Source organism: Ursus americanus, chromosome 4 (genome assembly GCF_024610735.1).
Source record: "Ursus americanus isolate L20-20 chromosome 4, mUrsAme1.1.p, whole genome shotgun sequence".
Classification (NCBI taxonomy): domain Eukaryota; kingdom Metazoa; phylum Chordata; class Mammalia; order Carnivora; family Ursidae; genus Ursus; species Ursus americanus.
In genome coordinates this window covers 64,534,334-64,552,496 of record NC_142130.1, presented here as the reverse complement: position 1 = coordinate 64,552,496, position 18,163 = coordinate 64,534,334, and the positions used below count along the sequence as shown (strand labels likewise).

At 32.3% G+C, this 18,163-nt stretch overlaps 1 pseudogene; it reads right to left on the bottom strand.

The window, feature by feature from the left end:
* Window positions 1-17,699, bottom strand: part of LOC123784282 (E3 ubiquitin-protein ligase Mdm2 pseudogene) — a 98,940-nt pseudogene extending 81,241 nt beyond the window's left edge.
* Between the last annotated feature and the right edge of the window lie 464 nt (window positions 17,700-18,163).

Below are 18,163 nucleotides of genomic sequence, written 5' to 3'. Positions count from 1 at the left end.
ATAATCCAATAAAAAAATGGGCAGAAGACATGAATAGACATTTTTTCCAAAGAACACATATAGGGGCACCTGGGTGGCTCAGATGGTAAAGCATCTACCTTCTGCTCAGATCATGATCCCCAAGTCCTGGGACTGAGCCCTGTATTGGGCTCCCTGCTCGGCGGGGAGACTGCTTCTCCCTCTCCTTCTACTGCTCTCCCTCCTTGTGCTCTCTCACTCTCTTTGTCAAATAAATAAATAAAATCTTTAAAAAATAACCAACCAAACAAACAAAAAAACAAAGAAGACATAGAGATAGCGAACAGACACATGAAAAGATGCTCAACATCACTCATCATCAGGGAAATACAAATCAAAACTATAATGAGATATCAACTCACAACCGTCAGGATGGCTAAAATTAACAACATGGGAAATAACAGATGTTGGCAAGGATGCAGAGAAAGGGAAACACTCTTGCACTGTTGGTGGGAATGCAAACTGGTGCAGTCATTCCTCAAAAAGTTAAAAATAGAACTACCCTGCAAGCCAGTAATTGTACTACTAGGTATTTACCCAAAAGATACAAAAAGAGCCCAAATGTCCATCCACTGCTGAGTGGATAAAGAAGAGGTTAAATACATACATATATATATATATATATATATATATATATATATATATATATATATGATGGAATATTATGCAGCCATCAAAAAGAATGAGATCTTGACATTTGCAATGACATGGATGGAACTAGAGTGTATTACGCTAAGCAAAATAAGGCAGTGAGAGAAAGACAAATACCATATGATTTCACTCATATGTGGAACTTAAGAAACAAAACAGATGAACATAGGGGAAGGGAAAAAGAGAGAGAGAGAAAAGGAGGTAAGCCATAAGGGACTCTTAAATATAGAGAACAAACTTAGAGTTGCCAGAGGGGAGGTGGACAGGGGAGGGGTAAAATGGGTGATGGGTACTAAGGAGGGCACTTGTGATGAGCACTGGATGTTATACGTAGGTGATGAATCACTAAATTCTACTTCCAAAACCAATATTACACTATATGTTAACTAACTAGAATTTAAATAAAAACAAAAAAAGTAACTTCAGTTCAAAATAATCATTATGCCATTGTGACATATTTTGGGGTAACCTGCCCTGGCAGGCCTCCACAACATCTTAAAAAATCTTTTAGGTAGATATTGCCTTAGTACCAATAAGGCACCTAAAACGTGTTGAGAGTTCTCTTAGGATGATTTTTGCCATCTTCTTGCCACTCTTTGGTATTTTCCATTGATATGCTTTGTACTATGATGTGGATGTCTAATAGTTATCATGATTATGCAGACCAAAGGAGCCATGAAATACAAAATGATAGAGAAAATATCAAAGACATAACCCAAAAGAAATTTCCTTAGATCAGATCACAGTGCTGGTGCCATTACCTATATTGGATCTGGAAACGGTGAGGAAAACCAAAGGGTTGAAGAGTAGTCAGAGGATAGTCTGAAACATAATGTGCATTAAGCTGGAGGTGTGAACTGAGAATATAAGTCAAATTGAGAATGTCAGGGTCAGACTGTCAAAGGGGTAATAATAACCGAGACTACTGAATCGAAAGCAAGGAATTATAGTTGGAATGTAGAAATAGTGAAGTTTAAGCACTTAAAGTGATATTAGCATGTTTCATTATACTTCATTTCGTGAAAAGTGTATTATGTGTTATCAAGTTGATAATGTTTTATTAATGGCAAATAATAAAATGATAAATGGAGATGTCTGTCATGTATTTAAGGTCAGGTCTTGTACTGTCTTGGAGTCTGAACAATTCTTTCACTACTAATGCCATCAAGATGAGCTAGGCTAGCCCATTTAGAGTTGCAATCTTTGAGGAAGGGATTATTTCACAAATTTTTAAGTGTTTGATCAGGACTAAGTTGTTTGAAGTATGGATAAAATAGCACATATAACAGTTGGAAACAAATATAGGGATAAGATCATCTGCACAGTGGTCAGTACAATAATACCCTCAGCAAAAAAATAAATAAATAAATAAAACATTTCTAGACCTTGGCACTCTTTACATTTACATAGCTTAAAATTATTCATTTCTACTCTAATTCTGGATTACTATGATCCAATGTTGCCATATACAATAAATATCACAATCCAGACAATCCATGATCTTCCAAAAGCATCCTTCAAATAAAGTCTACTACTTTTAAAATACACTTTCATACCTAAACACATGCGATAAATAAGAATGTAGAAAAACTGTCCTGAAGTGTGGACACAGATTCATGGACCACCTACCTTGAGGAAGCCTAGAACCATGGGAGGATCTGATTAGCCCCTGGGACAATACTTTAAGTTTTGTACACATTATTGAAACAAGAAACCTTCTACAGATTTTTTTTTCCCAGCTATAAAACCAAGGAGACAGCCTATCATTTAGGTCATATTCCCAAGGAGTGGAGGACACCACCCAGTCTTAATTAATTATGGTTCAAAAAAAATGTATATGAATCCAATCTAAATTGCAACTAAGCAAGGAAGTAGAGTATCAGCACTACTTGGTCAAGATTCAGAAACACTTAGAAGAAATATCAAAGTCCAAAGTCAACAGAGGGAGCCTATATACCAGAATAATTAGCTAAGAATATGCTATACTAGAAGAAGTTAATGTGCAAATACTTTGTCCCTAATGCTGCAGAGCTATGATGGGCCACTATGTTAATTCAAGCCAATAAACACACCACAGAGACTCTGATGCACCAATCTCTTACTTTTTTAGAAGTAGTATACTTTTTTTTTAAATAAAAGTATGTTTTTATTAAATACTAATTTATTATAAAAATACCATTATATTTATTATGAAATCTTTTGGTATCTATACTCATCTTTGTTTTAAAGTCTGTTCCTAGTTCTTTTCTCTTTATTCACTTTTTATTTAGCACATGCTGGGGTTTATTTAATACACAGTCAAATGTATCATTATATTTTATATAATACATAAATATATATTATACATAACAAATACATGTTTCCAACTTTTCATGCTGTTCATTATTCAAACAACTTATTATTGATTGATTATGTACAAACATTTATTAATGCTTTATTTTTATATACTATATAAATTTTTAATATATATGAATATACACACATCCATTATACATTTTTTATTTATTCACCTACATATACATAGATATGCACACACACACATAAACTTGGAATTTATTATCTAGTTAGGGTTTGGCAAACTATGACCCATGGGGTCAAAACCAGACCAGTGCCTGTTTCTATAAAGAAAGATTTATCAGACCATAGCCACATCCATATCTGTAATATATTGTCTATGGCTGCTTTGGTGTTATAATGATAGAGCTGAGTGGCTGCGACAAAGACTTTATGGTTCTTCAAACTCCAAATATTTACCATTTTTTTTCCATAAAAACTTTGCTTATCTCTGCTCTAGTTATTTTTTTGAAAAACAGTACTTTCATATACAGTATTTTTCATGTATTCGTTAATTGAATAGAAAACATTAAGGCTAAAATAGATTCCATTGGACATTAAAAAGTCAAATTGACAATACCCCTTGCCTTCACACAGTAAATCTTAGCTAATTACAGAGGAGCTAGAGACAGGTGAAAACTGAACACAGGATATCTTCTAAGGCACCCCCTGAGTTGGATCAGCTGTACTCAAACATTCTATTTTAATGTTAGTGATAATATGTGGATTTCTATTATATATAATATAAATTATATATAGGCATATATTCAATATGTATTATATATTATGTGTATATATTACACATTATATGATATATACATATTGTGATATACAAGTATTATATAATATACATTATATGTATTCGGTTTCTTCAAAAACAATTTAAGCAAATTGTGTTTTTATTTCCATGTGGACAACTTTGTCAACCATGTCCACCAGGGTTTTTGAAATCTGCCTAGCTACTTAGGAAGATATCACTTTAAGACTCACAGCAGAAAGGGAATTCATAACTTCCTTCAGTCTATTTTCTTTACAAAGGCAAAATGATTATTTTCTTACTGATATCACTCAAAAGTAAAATGTACTCTAAAATCTCAGTGGAGTCTTCAGAGTATAAGGTATAGATTTTAATGCGATGAACTAAAGTATTGGAATGAAATTCCTTTAATTTAGAACAAAGAATCCTGGCAATTGCTTTTTATCAGAAAGTTTATCTTCCAGCTTTCACTGGCATTAGGGCAGAAATAATCTCAGTAATTTCAGTTTTCCCTAAAGCTTGATCCTTGGGTTTTTATACACAGAAGTAGTTGTAGGGGAAATCTTAACGACTTTACCAGGACTCACTATTGTCACCCTCAAAGAGGAAGCAGAGGCAAGAAGGCAGTGTCTTGGTAATATCCTTGGTTATTGCCAAAAAATTTTCCTTAAACATTAAAGATAGAGGAATGTAAGTCATATTAAACTATATATGCTAATGAGATAGAATTAAAACCCTAATCTAGCTAGACTTCTCTACTGTAATCATACATTTTTCAGACTTAAAACTTACTGATAACCACTGTAACCATTTCTAGGGTTCTCTTTAGAGTTTTGAAAACGTGCCCATGTACTGAAGTTCACAGTGCTTCACACGGTTTGAGAAATTTATACCTAAAGCATATAAATTAGCATACATTTTATTAGCGCATCACTAATTTCACTCTCTTCTGAGTTCTCTATTGGCTTCTCACTAGTTTCTTTTTTCTCCTGAAATAATTAAAGTTTAGATACCTCAATTTCTAGGATCGCTTCTACTTACAAAAGAAAGATGGCTTATCAATAGATGCAGAATGAATTTTCTAATTACTATACCTCATAACATCTTCAATGTAGTCTTTCATTATTAAAAAACTGACACTACTGACAGTGATTATACATCTCCATTCTATCTCAAACTACTACACTGTAGACCTCTTTGAAAGAATATGTAGTATAACAGTATTTGCACTTTCCTCAATCATCAGGCATTGGCAAATACTTTACACCTCATCAAATATTACACTGAGTAATGTGTATCTTTGAAATTGGACATCAGCCACTCAGTTACACTAAAATTATGAAATATACAGAAAAGTAATGGGCTGCCAGTTGCTGGTCATGCACAGAAATTGGGATCTGAGATATCATATATTGCCTCTGATCAACAAAAGATATGTTAATCGACACGTTGTGTTTTGATGTTAGACGTAAAATAGATCTATTGAGGAAACTGGCCACGTCTATGCAAATGTCTAGAAATGTCTATGTCTATACAAATAGTACATTACAGGAATAGCTTCAGACCAGGATACCAGTTCAAAATTATCCAAGGCAATACAAAAGGAAATCTGTCTAAAGGCAATTAAACATTATTGTTCTATATGAATGACACACAAACATTATTGTTAACTAACACTATTACCATTGAAAAGATTTTTTTTGAAAAGAGATTTTTATAAATACTATAATCTTTGTGATTATATGCAAAGTCAAAGATAATACAATTTGTATTAACGGCAATATAAATTCCTTCAAAAATTCAGTAGCTATTTTCAATCAGTATATGTATTAAGATAATTTTAATATCTTTAAAAACGAGAAATCCTATTATAAACATATATGAACACTTACTATATGTAGAAGTTAGTTTCCTTCTAAGAAACAATGAAGTTAAAATTTTACATTTTTGAAAGTTATAGATCTTTCAGAAGACACTGATCTATCTCCAAATTGATAAAAGCAAATATAATAGGCTTTCTTATTCAGTCTTCAATACCTGAGGCTCACCTCTTCCATATGTGGGATATATAACGTGGGGCATATTGTTAACCTGTCTGAGCTTGAGCACTCGCCTGAAAAATATGGGTAGTAACAATCTTCACATACTGGTATATGTAAATATTATAAAATACAAATATAAAGCATTTACAGAGCACTAAGCTACTACACATATCTGTGCTAATTCTTTTTTTTTTTTTTCCAGTTTCCTCTGGAGTTAACTTTTAAGCATGCTGACACTGACAACTTCTTTTTCTGTTGTTATAGATGATAGTTTTGCTTTGCTTTGTTTTTGTGGAGATGGACAATTGATACATTCCTATATTAAATTTATAGTGATTTTGTTTAAATATTTGCTATCACTGAAACTAAAAATCCAATTGTTTTGAGAGAAAGGGAAAATGGTACTCAAAAATGGTAAAAAGAACAATTAGTTGATTTTGAATTATATTTTTTGGGTAAAATTATCTCTGTTGTACAGTAGTGTTTTCTCTCATTTCCTTCAGTTCATTCTACATTCAGAGCTATTGTTATGTGAAAATATTCTGAAAATATTAGCTCTTAACTGGAAAATAATTTTGCTATCAAGCAATTTATTCTATGGTATACAGATTGTATCTGAATGAAAATTTTTACTAAAGGAAACACCTATGATCAAATATAAATATACAAAATACAGTTGTTTTCATAAGTATTCCAAAATATAAATATAAGGTATATATCTGTATTTAATTTTACAGAATATATCATTTCTCACATGTAATGATTAATAATTTCAACTCTGTTTCATTGTTTCATTATTAATGTTTTTAATTCCCTTGACATTAATTTGTATAAAGTCAACAACTAATACTTATTTCTATTAATTCTGTAAGAATGCCAATTAATTTTAATTTTGTAATGATGTTATTGTCCTCCTACTAGTAGTATTCCAACTCCTGAGCAACCTACAATTTCAGTAATGACAAAATAGCAATGATATGATATTGTGACTTTATATGTTACTAATTTAGGAGGGATATGCTTCAATCTATTCTTTCTTACTATATAACTATATCATATGTTATATTTTAGAGTAATTTGTTTCTATATACTAAATCTATTAATAACATAAATTTTCCAATGGCCAACAAGAAAACATTACCCTTCCTTTTAGAAATCTATTTAAAAATCAGTAAGAGTTAATTTTTGTGAATAGTATAAGATAGTATAAGATAGTGATTCACTTGCAGTTTTTCATGCAGTTTCCCCAAAGTCATTTATTGAAGAGACTATCCTTTCTCTGTTAAATGATCTTACCTCTGTCATCAAATATTAGATGATAGTATGTGCAGGGGTTTATTTCTGGGTTCTTGATATTGTTCCATTGTTCTATGTGTCAGTTTTTATGAGAATACCATACTGTTTTGATCATTACAGCTTTGTAGTACAGTTTAAAATTAGAAAGAGTGATGCCTCCTGCTTTGTTCTTTCTGAGGACAGCTTTGGCTATTCAGGGTCTTTTGAAGTCCTATGGGTACAAATTTTAGGATTTTTTTTTTTCTATTTTTGTGAAAAATATCATTAACTTTTTGATAGAGACCACAACCGAATATCCAAAATTCCACATTGGAGTGTGATAGGGATTACACTTGCATATATAGATGGCTTAGGATAGTACGGACCTTTTAACAATATTAATTCTTCTTATCCTTGAACACAGAAAGTCTTTCCGTTTATTGTGTCTTCTTCAATTTCTTTTATCAAAATCTTGTACTTTTTATGTTATAGATCTTTCAACTCTTGGTTAAATTTATTCCTTTATATTTTATTGTTCTGATGTTATTATAAATAGGATAGTCTTCTTCATTCCTTTTTTAGATATTTTGATAGTGTATATAAATGCAACTAATTTTCATATGACAACTTTATTGTATTTGTTGATTAATTCTAATAACTTTTTGGTAGAATCATAGGATTTTCTATATACAACATCATGTCATCAGGAAATAAAGAAAATTTCACCTCATCCTTTTCATTTACCATGTCTTTTATTTCTTTTTCTTAGCTAATTTCTCTGGTTTGGACTTTCAGTACTATGTTGAATACAAGTGGTGAGAATGGGCACCTTTTTCCATTCCTGATCTTAGAGGAACAGCTTTCAACATTTCATCAAGTATGAGGTTAGCTGGTGTTTGTCCTATATGGCTTTTATGTTGAGGTATGTTCCTTCTATACTCAATTTGCTTAGATTTTTGTCATGAATGTATTTTGTCAAATGCTTTTTCTGCAGCTATTGAGATTATCATAAGGTTTTTATCTTTCATTCTATTAATGTGATATATCACATTTATTGATTTGGGTAGGTCGAAACATCTTTACATCCCAGGAATAAATTCCACTTGCTTAGAGTGTGTGATTATTTAATGTGCTGTTGAATTTAGTTTGCTAATATTTTGTTGAGTATATTTGAATCTATATTAATATATTGGTAGAATTAAACAAGGAAGTCATCTGGTCCTAGCCTTTTCTTGTTGGGAGATTTTCTTATTACTTATAGCTTATTAAATTTCCTTACTAATTGCTCTGTTCAGATTTCCTATTTCTTCATGATTCAGTCTTGATAGTCTCAATGTTTCTAGGAATTAATCCATTGTTTTCTAGGTTGTCTAATTTGTTAGCATATAATTGTTCATAGTAGTGTTTTATGATCTTTGCATTTCTATGGTATCAGTTGTAACATCTCTTTCATTTCTCATTTTGTCTTTTCTCTTTTTTCTTAGTCAGGCTAACGGTTTGTGAATTTTGTTTATCTCTTCAGAAAGAAAACAGCTTAATTTCATTGATCTTTTCTATTGTTTTTCTGGTCTCCGTTTCATTTGCAAATCAAAAAGGATTAAAGTCTTAAACACAAGAACTGAAGTCAGAAAGCTCCTAGAAATAAAATAAGGAAAAAGCTCCTTGATATCTAGTCGTGGCAATATATTTTTTTAATATGACACCAAAAGCATAAACAATAAAAGCAAAAACAAATAAGTGGGACTATGTCAAATAAAAAGTTTCTGTATATCAAAAGAAAGAATCCACAAAATGAAAAGGCAGTCTATGGAATGGTAGGGAATATTTATAAATCATACACCTGGTAAGGGATTAATACTCAAAACACACAATGAACTTATGTAACACAATAGCAAAAGACCAAACAACTGAAATAAAAAATGGACAGAGGAATGAATAGACATTTTTTTTTTCAAAGAAGACATAAAAATAACCAGCAGGTACATAAAAAGATGCTCAACATCACTAATCATCAGGAAAATGCAAATCAAAAGCACAATGACAAACACACCTGTTAGAATGGCTATCATCAAAAAGATAAGAGACTGACTACAAGTGTGGGTAAGGATGTGAAGAAAAGGAAAACCTTAGCACTCTTGGTAGGAATGTAAATTGGTACAGCCACTATGAAAAACAGTATGGAGGTTCTTCAAAAACCTAAAAACCTATGATACAGCAATCCTACTTTCAGGTTTATATCCAAAGAAGATGAAATCACTATCTTGAAGAGGTATCTGCAATCCCAAGTTCAATGCAGCATTACTCATAATAATCAAGACATGGAAACAGTGTGTCTATAAACAGATGAGTGGGTAAAGAAAGTATAACATATACATATATTGGAATATTATCCATCTGTAATAAAGGGGGAAGTCCTGCCATTTGCAACAACATGGATGGACCTTGAGGGCATTATGATAAGCAAAATAAGCTAGGTGGAGACAAATACTGTCACTTATTTATGGAATCTAATAAACCAAACTCATAGAAACAGAGAGCAGAGTGGTGGTTGTCAGGGGCTGGGAGTGGAGGAAATGGGGAGATCTTGGTCAAAAGGTACAAACTTCCAGTTATAAGATGAATCAGTTCTAAGAATCTATGTACAGCATGTTGATTATAGTTAACAATGTGGTATCATACATTTCAAAGGTGCTAAGTAAATAGATCTTAAATGTTCTTACCACACATGCGTGCGCGCGCGCGCGCACACACACACACACACACACACACACAAATAGTGATTATGTGAGATGATAGAAGTCTTAACTAATGGTGTTATGGCAATCATTTAGCAACATATAAGTATATCAAATACCTTAAACTCATATAATGGTACATGTAAATTATATCTCAGTGAAGCTGAAAATTTTTTTAAAATATTAAAAAAATATTAAGGTAACTGTTAACCTTAATGAAATGTTTTTGTAATAGTACCACAAGAGAAGATTTTTATTTAAAGTAATATTCTATTAATGTTTTTCATGTGTGGTGTAAAATACAATATTGATGGGCCCAAACAAGAGAATAATTTAATAAAATTTAACCCTTTCTATATCTCCTTTGGCATCTGAAATAATTCCAATTGATAAAACAAATTAGGGTCTTTTCTGGGTATCAATTTTCTCAGGGTTGCATAAAGTTGAATATTTTGGAAAGTGTCAAAACAATTCAGGTTCCCTCTTCTTAGGTTTTTAAACTTTAATTATGTGGGATTGGCTATTTACACAAGTTAAATAATGGTGAAAGTGGGAAATAAAATATACTTAAAATATTATCAAATAACTGCAACCATTCAGAAGTCTGCATGACAAATCAGAAAAGCTGAGGTTAGGCTATGTAAGAAGGATGATTTCAAAACATTAAGAGGGGAGAGCAAGAATCAATAAAGCATAAGGGTGAATATACTTATGGAATCTTCAAGAGGCAATGGGTAGATAGTATTGGGAGGACTGAAATAGAGTTAATGTAGGAAATAATGTATATCCATTGTTTGCTGGTCAGCATCCTTACCTGATAAAAGTAACTCTAATTTTCGTTGGGAAAATTGCTTCTCCTCAAATTCTCAGTCATGAGATTTATATGGAATTCATTCCATTCATGGTTAAGGTGCTTAGTAATAATTGGATTAAGTCACTAAGGATAGTCTGTGTTTGGCCATGGTGGTGATTAGTTTGTGAGTATATGACATAAACTGATTCAATAAGGTGAATGGGACTTTTTTTTTTCTGGTACTGCTTGGACACAATTCTGTTTTTCCCTGAAAAATACCAGTGACAATGTAGGTAGCACTTGTAACTGCCAATAGTAATTTTGTTATTAGTATAGCCATTTTTTTAAGCAAAAAATTAATCAGATAGAAAACAATGTTAACTCAGCAGGAATGGCACAAGAGATAAGTTTGGGTGGTAATGATTGAGTACTACATCAAACTATACTGAACTAGCTATTTCTCTATAATTTACGGTTATATATGCCAATAAACTTCCCTTTCCAATTTAAGCTACTTAGAGCTGAATCACTTTCACTAAATATTAATTTAATATATAAGACTACAATTATTTTTCACAAAATAGGTTTGAGGCCAGACTCTTCTAAAATTGGAATGCCTAGGAAAGTTATTCTAAAACAAATTTAAAAAAATGAAGAATTATGAACAAGTGCTTATAAAGCTACAGTGTCATGATTCCTCTAACACCATTTTGCCAATGAATTCAATAGGAAACAGACTAGGGACAAAAAGAAAATTATCCACGTATAAAATTATGAGAGATGAGAGAAATGATGGTTGGAAAAGAAGAAATTAATATAAGATACATACTGAGGCTGTATAAAAGATACTAAAATTGTATAAATTAAAATATTTGAATTATTTGTTAGATTATTATTATTTTGTTTGTCCTGAGGAACTTGGCAGTCAGAAGCCCATTCTTATGTTTACAGGGGGCTAGACGGGCAAAGGAAATTTGTGAATCTGAGAATCACACTCAAGTGACTACCTGCAGGGAGCTTTCTGCCTCAAGCTTCTCCCCAGACTGCTCTAGTGGAGACAGAGCAGGGCCACCCACCATCCTGTCTCTCAGTCTGCCTGTGGCTGTGGATAGTTTCTGGTGCCAACAGAATACAGTCCTACTTTGGGCATTCCCAGTCCTCTTCCCCGTGCCACAAAGAGCCCCATTAGCTTCTTTCAAGCTTTGGTCAGACCTGGCCTCATCTCAGACCTCTGCTCAGGACAGACGACATGGCCAGCATGCTCCTTCCCTCAACCCACTGGTACACTTTTTTGAAAAAATCACATTACCTTTTCCTTTAAAAAAAGTCCTATATTCTTTGATTTTAGCTAATTTATACATTTATCATGCTTATCTTTTAAGCATATTTTTTCCAGGTTTATTAAGATATAATTGACATTTAACATTGTGTAAGTTTAAGGTATACAATATTGATTTGACACACATATATTGCAAAATAATTACCACACCAGTATTAGTTAACATCTCTATCCCCTCGCATAATTATTATTTCTTTATTGTGGTGAGAATATTTAAGAACTACTCACTTAGCAACTTTCAAGTATATTATATAGTGTTACTAGCTATACTCACCATGCTATGTCTTAGATCCTTAGAACTTACTTATCTTATAACTGGAAGTTTGTACTCTTTGACCAACATCTCCCCGTTTCCCCTATCCCTTGGCTTCTGGTAACCCTCACTCTACTCTCTGTTTCTATGGGTTTGGTTCTTCAGATTCTACATATAAGTGATATCATATAGTATGTGTCTTACTCTGTCTGACTTATTTCACTTAGTATAATGCCTTCAAGTTTTATCCAAGTTATAGCAAATGGTAGGATTTCCTTCTTTAATATGGTTGAATAATACTCCATTGTGTAATCCCAAAACCATGTATAGCACATGCCCTTGCCAGACAGTCTATCAATTAGATGAATTTACTCTTTCAATATTTGCTAATGCTGAAGGGTCTCATTATTGCATTTTTAATAATTAATTTTTATTTTTCTAGCTAGATACATTACTGGAAATTATACAGAGAAGAAAACAGGCATTACCAAAGGCCTGTCTGATGCGTTCTCAAATATGCATATATTTGCATAAGCTTCATGATAAAAGATGGGAAATTAAGAGCAAACACAGATATTGCATTGCAATGAGCAGATAATTTTGGAAAACCTTCAGAATGACAGAATTCAAGTGCTTCTCTATATCACAGACCATTACAAAAACCTCCATTTACCTTTTTTTCCTTCCCTTCTTTTGGTTTTGTTTTTCGTTGTTGTTTTTGGTGGTTATGGTTTTTGTCTTTCCATTTCCAATAGATAATGAAAAGATAAAGGGCAACCCTCTAGTAGTCTCTTGTTTAATGACATAGGAAATAAAGAAGTCAGATGGGAAAAATTAAAAAACAGAGATGAGACAAGAAGAGTATATACAAAAATGCCTAGGAACAGGGAAAACTAATACTTTCTTTAGACTATGAGGTTAAAATGAAAAATTGAAGTCAAAAATAATTGGGATATACGGTTGTAAAAGTTTATGAAGTATATTTTATTACATTAATGTATATCATATAACACACAATTATAATGTGTGTTTACAATGAGGTAGATCATCTCTAAGGAAAGAAAGGTGAAAGTGAGGTTAGGCATACATAATTTTTAGTATATCTCCCTTTAAGGGATAAAATCATCACTAAATAATAATACATTATTAAATGTTTATGTATTATTAATAAAATAATACATTCATTGTTATTGTTAGTTATAAATAAATTATTAATTATTAATACTAAATAAAAATGACTCAACCTTATATGCAACAAATTATCAAAAAGATCTGCACATGGGACGCCTGGGTGGCTCAGTCTGTTAAGCATCTGCCTTTGGCTCAGGTCAGGATCCCAGGGTCCTGGGATCAAGTCCTACATCGGGCTCCTTGCTCAGCAAGGGGCCTGTTTCTCCCTCTGCCTGCCACTCCCTTTGCTTATGTTCTCTCTCTCTATGACAAAAAAAAAAAAAAAAAGATCTGCACATGAACAAATATAGTGGATAATAAGAAAACAGAGTAGCGATGTAAGCTGAGAAACAGTAAAGACACTTAACCAAAGTAATTAAGTACTGAAAAAAAGAATTAAGTAATATTGTCGATTTAAATGTCACAGCACTGTGTGGCAGAAGGCCCTGGTTTGAGTGTTTGGAGGCTTAGACCCTTGGATTTCTGCCACTCACTGGCATAGTACTCTAGAAGAGTAACATAAGACTAGGTAACTGTTTTCACATCTCCAGTATGAAGTGATTAAATGATATGACTCTTTAGATCAATTTAACAATGATGATCTATCTATCATCTATCTATCTATCTATCTATCTATCTATCTATCTATCTATCTATCATCTATTATCTATCTATCTATCATCTATCTATCATCTATTTATCCATCCATCCACCTCCCTACATATTTATCTCAATATTCATATACCTATAATTCTTTCCCAAACATGCCTGTATACCCAGAGTCTGAGTGTCATAGTTGGCTTCCCCAGAAAGCTAAGGCTAACAATCAGTTTAATGTTCATAAGATCAATATTCATGGGAAGAAGGGAGTATGGAAAGACTGAATAGAGAGTAAGACTTGTGATACAGATGCAAGCCACCTGTGGACACTACAGGTAATGCCAAAACTAAGGTGGCTCTTTAAAGTGTTCCTAACTTGGAGTGAGGAAGTTGAGACTGCAGACTCTGTGTTTAGAGGTCAATGAAAACAGACTGCTTGGGCAAAAGACATGTCTGTAAGAAAAGTAATCTCCAGTTTTGGCAATTCCTAAAGAGGATTGATAGCAGACAAGAACCTTCTCAAAAGTTTGGATAAGTTCTTCAGTCCTGAAGAAGGTATATGCATGGTGCTGCACAGTGTCATGATGTAGATAATGTTGAGAGATGTCCCAGCTTTTCAAAGATATCCACCCATCTCCTTGAATATCCAGAGTGTGAGCAGCAATAATCAGAATGTCCAAAGCCCTTTAACAAAATAACCAAGTCCATCAGTGGAGTATGCTGTGACAAGTTAATTTCCATGTTAAGTTTTGTTATGATGTAAATTCCTCAGAACTTATAAGGTTTATGAGTCAGAAATCTCCAGTATCCTTCCAGAGAGATTCCTCTATTCCTCTGAGAAAGTAGTTTTCACAGACTCAATACATCTTTTTATTAAAAAAATAATTTTAATGCCTTTTTTATTACTCTGAAATGAAATTTATAGATAATATAACCTATCTGTAAATATAATTTCAAAAGATCAATATAATACTATAAGTATAATACAAGGAGAAATAAGAGGAAAGTCATTTATGATAAAATAACATGCATTTCAATATGTAAATATTCAGGAATGACAAAATTAGAAGACGTGGTAAAGTAGTCAGATACATGCACTATAAGTTGATTGCTACAAATATCCTTTATTGGAAAATCAAATACAACTAGAGGACTTACTATCAATGGTCTAGTACTAAAAATTGAGAATAACTCTAAATTCTTGAACAAAACAAATTAAAATCTTCTTTCCACTCTACTAGTATTTGCATTTCCTGGAAATTTATTGTATCTTAAAACTGTGAAGGAATTGTATTCATATGCAAAGAAAGTTAAATTCCAGGTGAAGTACATTGTAAATATGCTGTTTATCCTTGTGACTGGCTGGTAGGACATTAAAAGCACATATGAAACAAGAAGTAATTATCCTTGTGTGGGAACAGTTGCAGGCAGCATTCCTTGACAACTCATTAAATACCAGTATCCCTCAATCACTGAGATAATCAAAAATGCTCCCTATACTTGCTTAATGCCTCCAAGGACAAATACTCTTCAGTCAAACATTACACCAAAGTGTCTATTCAGCCATATAGAGCATGGAGGAATTGTTAAGCACTGATTATATTTCTGGTGTTTATATATGAAATTTCAGCAAGTCTTTGTATCATATCTTTCAAAGAGCTGGGTACAATTATTAAGAACTACTTTATTTCTTAAGGAGTTTACAAGGCATCCCCTTTTTCTCCTTTCTTTTTTTCTCATTAGACACAAAGAAAAGGTAAATTTCTTGAGACTCTTGTGAGGACATGGATGCTCATACAGACTGGGGACCTACTTTTCTCCTTAGGATGTTTACAGTCATCAGAGATTAAACCATTGAGTGCCAATTCTTGATCATTTAATTAAATATACCACCAAAATCCATGGTCCTACAAAAATTAAAAGAAATGATGCATGGAAAATCCAGCCGTTAGCTTAGCTTATGAGCAGCGTATAGTTACTGATACTGCAATATTAAGCTACAAGAGAGAGGAAATAATAAATGATAAATATAGACAGAGAAGTACCTACATAGATAGAGATATTAGATATACAGATAAATAATCTCTGTGTTGGTGAAATCCATTGATAGATGGGAAAATGTGGAGGGAGGGAGAAAGAGAACTGGATTCTAATATTGCTGTGTGACAATATCTTATTGCCTTATATCCTGACTCTGGAAAAGCAATGGGTGAGGAGACCATACAACTTATCATCTAACATACAATATTTTGAACTAACATAACATATATAAAAAAAAGACATTACATTGAAAAAAAAAGATGCTATTAGTAATTATACTAGAAAAACAGATATAATCCAAGAAGTCACCATGTAAATTAGGACCAATGCACACCTTAATCAAAAGTTTTATCACTCAATTCCATTGGTGAGCATGGTTAAAATAATCTTGATATATTTGAATTTCTTCTGTTATTTTCTTTTGGCTATTTAATTCACAATTTATTTTCTTTATATTTGCTTCTTTTTAGTTTGTTTTATTAACTTCATTCTTATATTTTTTCTCATAAAATATTCTTTGACCAAAAATTTGGTAACTTGAAAAATTAGAATCCTTAGTGCTTTCTTAGTCTTACTAAATGTAGACATATTTAATTGTTCATCCTTGTATACATAACATATAAACCATTACCTTCAATTTTTTTCAGGAATTATTAATAATTTTTTTAGATTCAACCATTAGGTAAAATTTTATTTCAATTTGTGCATTGCTTTTCAAATAATATGTTGTTAATAGAGTTGTCTTTATAAAGATTAAAATCATAATTATATAATCAAAGCACTATAAGTTTGGAGTCAATACTGACTTAAGTTAATATTGCTGCCCCTCGGCTTTATTGCTAGCTGCACAACTTTGATCAAATTGTTTATTCTCAACTAATTTGATTTCCTTTATCTGGAAAATGGGAATCATAACATCTACCTTGTAAGGCTGTTTGATAGGATATTAAGATATTTGTATACAGATTATTCCTTTAAACATACAATACCTTCATTCTTTATATTTTAAAAAATTAAATGAGGTAAAGGATGTTTGTAAAATCATTGTCTTATAGATTTGTTTTTTATATCATAGGACTTGAATTTTTATTTATTTATTTATTTATTTATTTATTTATTTATTTATTTATTTTTAAAAGATTTTATTTATTTATTTGACACAGAGAGAGAGACAGCCAGTGAGAGAGGGAACATAAGCAGGGGGAGTGGGAGAGGAAGAAGTAGGCTCCCAGCGGAGGAGCCTGATGTGGAGCTCAATCCCAGAACACTGGGATCACGCCCTGAGTGGAAGGCAGATGCTTAACGACTGAGCCACCCAAGTGCCCCGTGAATTTTTATTTTTATCTTTTTTTTTAGCCTCCTGTGTGAATACCTTTTTTTTTTTTTAAATTCCAGTTAGTTAACATATGGTCTAATGTTAGTTTCAAGTGTACAATATAGTGATTTAACACTTCCATATAAAGGAGTACACTATTTGATGGAAATTTTTCACACTACACATACATGGTGAATCATTACATCTTCTTCCATGAATTCAACTACCATTTCCATGCCAATAGCTCCAAAATGTTTATCTTCAGCAAGTATTAGTTTCCTACTACTAATTCCAGGCCCTATGTACAACTCCATACTGAGCAGTTCTTCTGGAAATTGTACAGCCATCTCAAATCCAACATGTCCAAGACATGTCATTATCATCCTCTCAACACTACACTTACCCCGCATTTCAAAGCTCAGTAAATGGCAACATTTCTTCTTTTTTTGCCAAAATAAGAAACCTAGATAAGATTCTTCATTTTCTTTTCACTTTTATTATTCTACAATAAAGTTTGTAATTGAGGTGAGCTAATTGATATTTATATAATAAATAAATATTCCTTTCTTTCTATCCCCCTTAAAACACCTTGCATCATTTTTGCACATGATTTTTTCCCCCTATGTTTCAGGCTCATTTGTGACTGCACTGTCTTCTTAATTCCTTTGTCTTCATTGTAGTTACAATGATCTTCCAAATACCAGTATATTTCTCCCCTGATTTCTTAACCCCACACCTTCAGCAAAATATTCAGACTTTTTTCCCATGGCATAAGGAGCATTTATCTCATTTGGTCTCCACCATCATCACTTGCTACTCCCCACTCCTACATTTTGCTGTC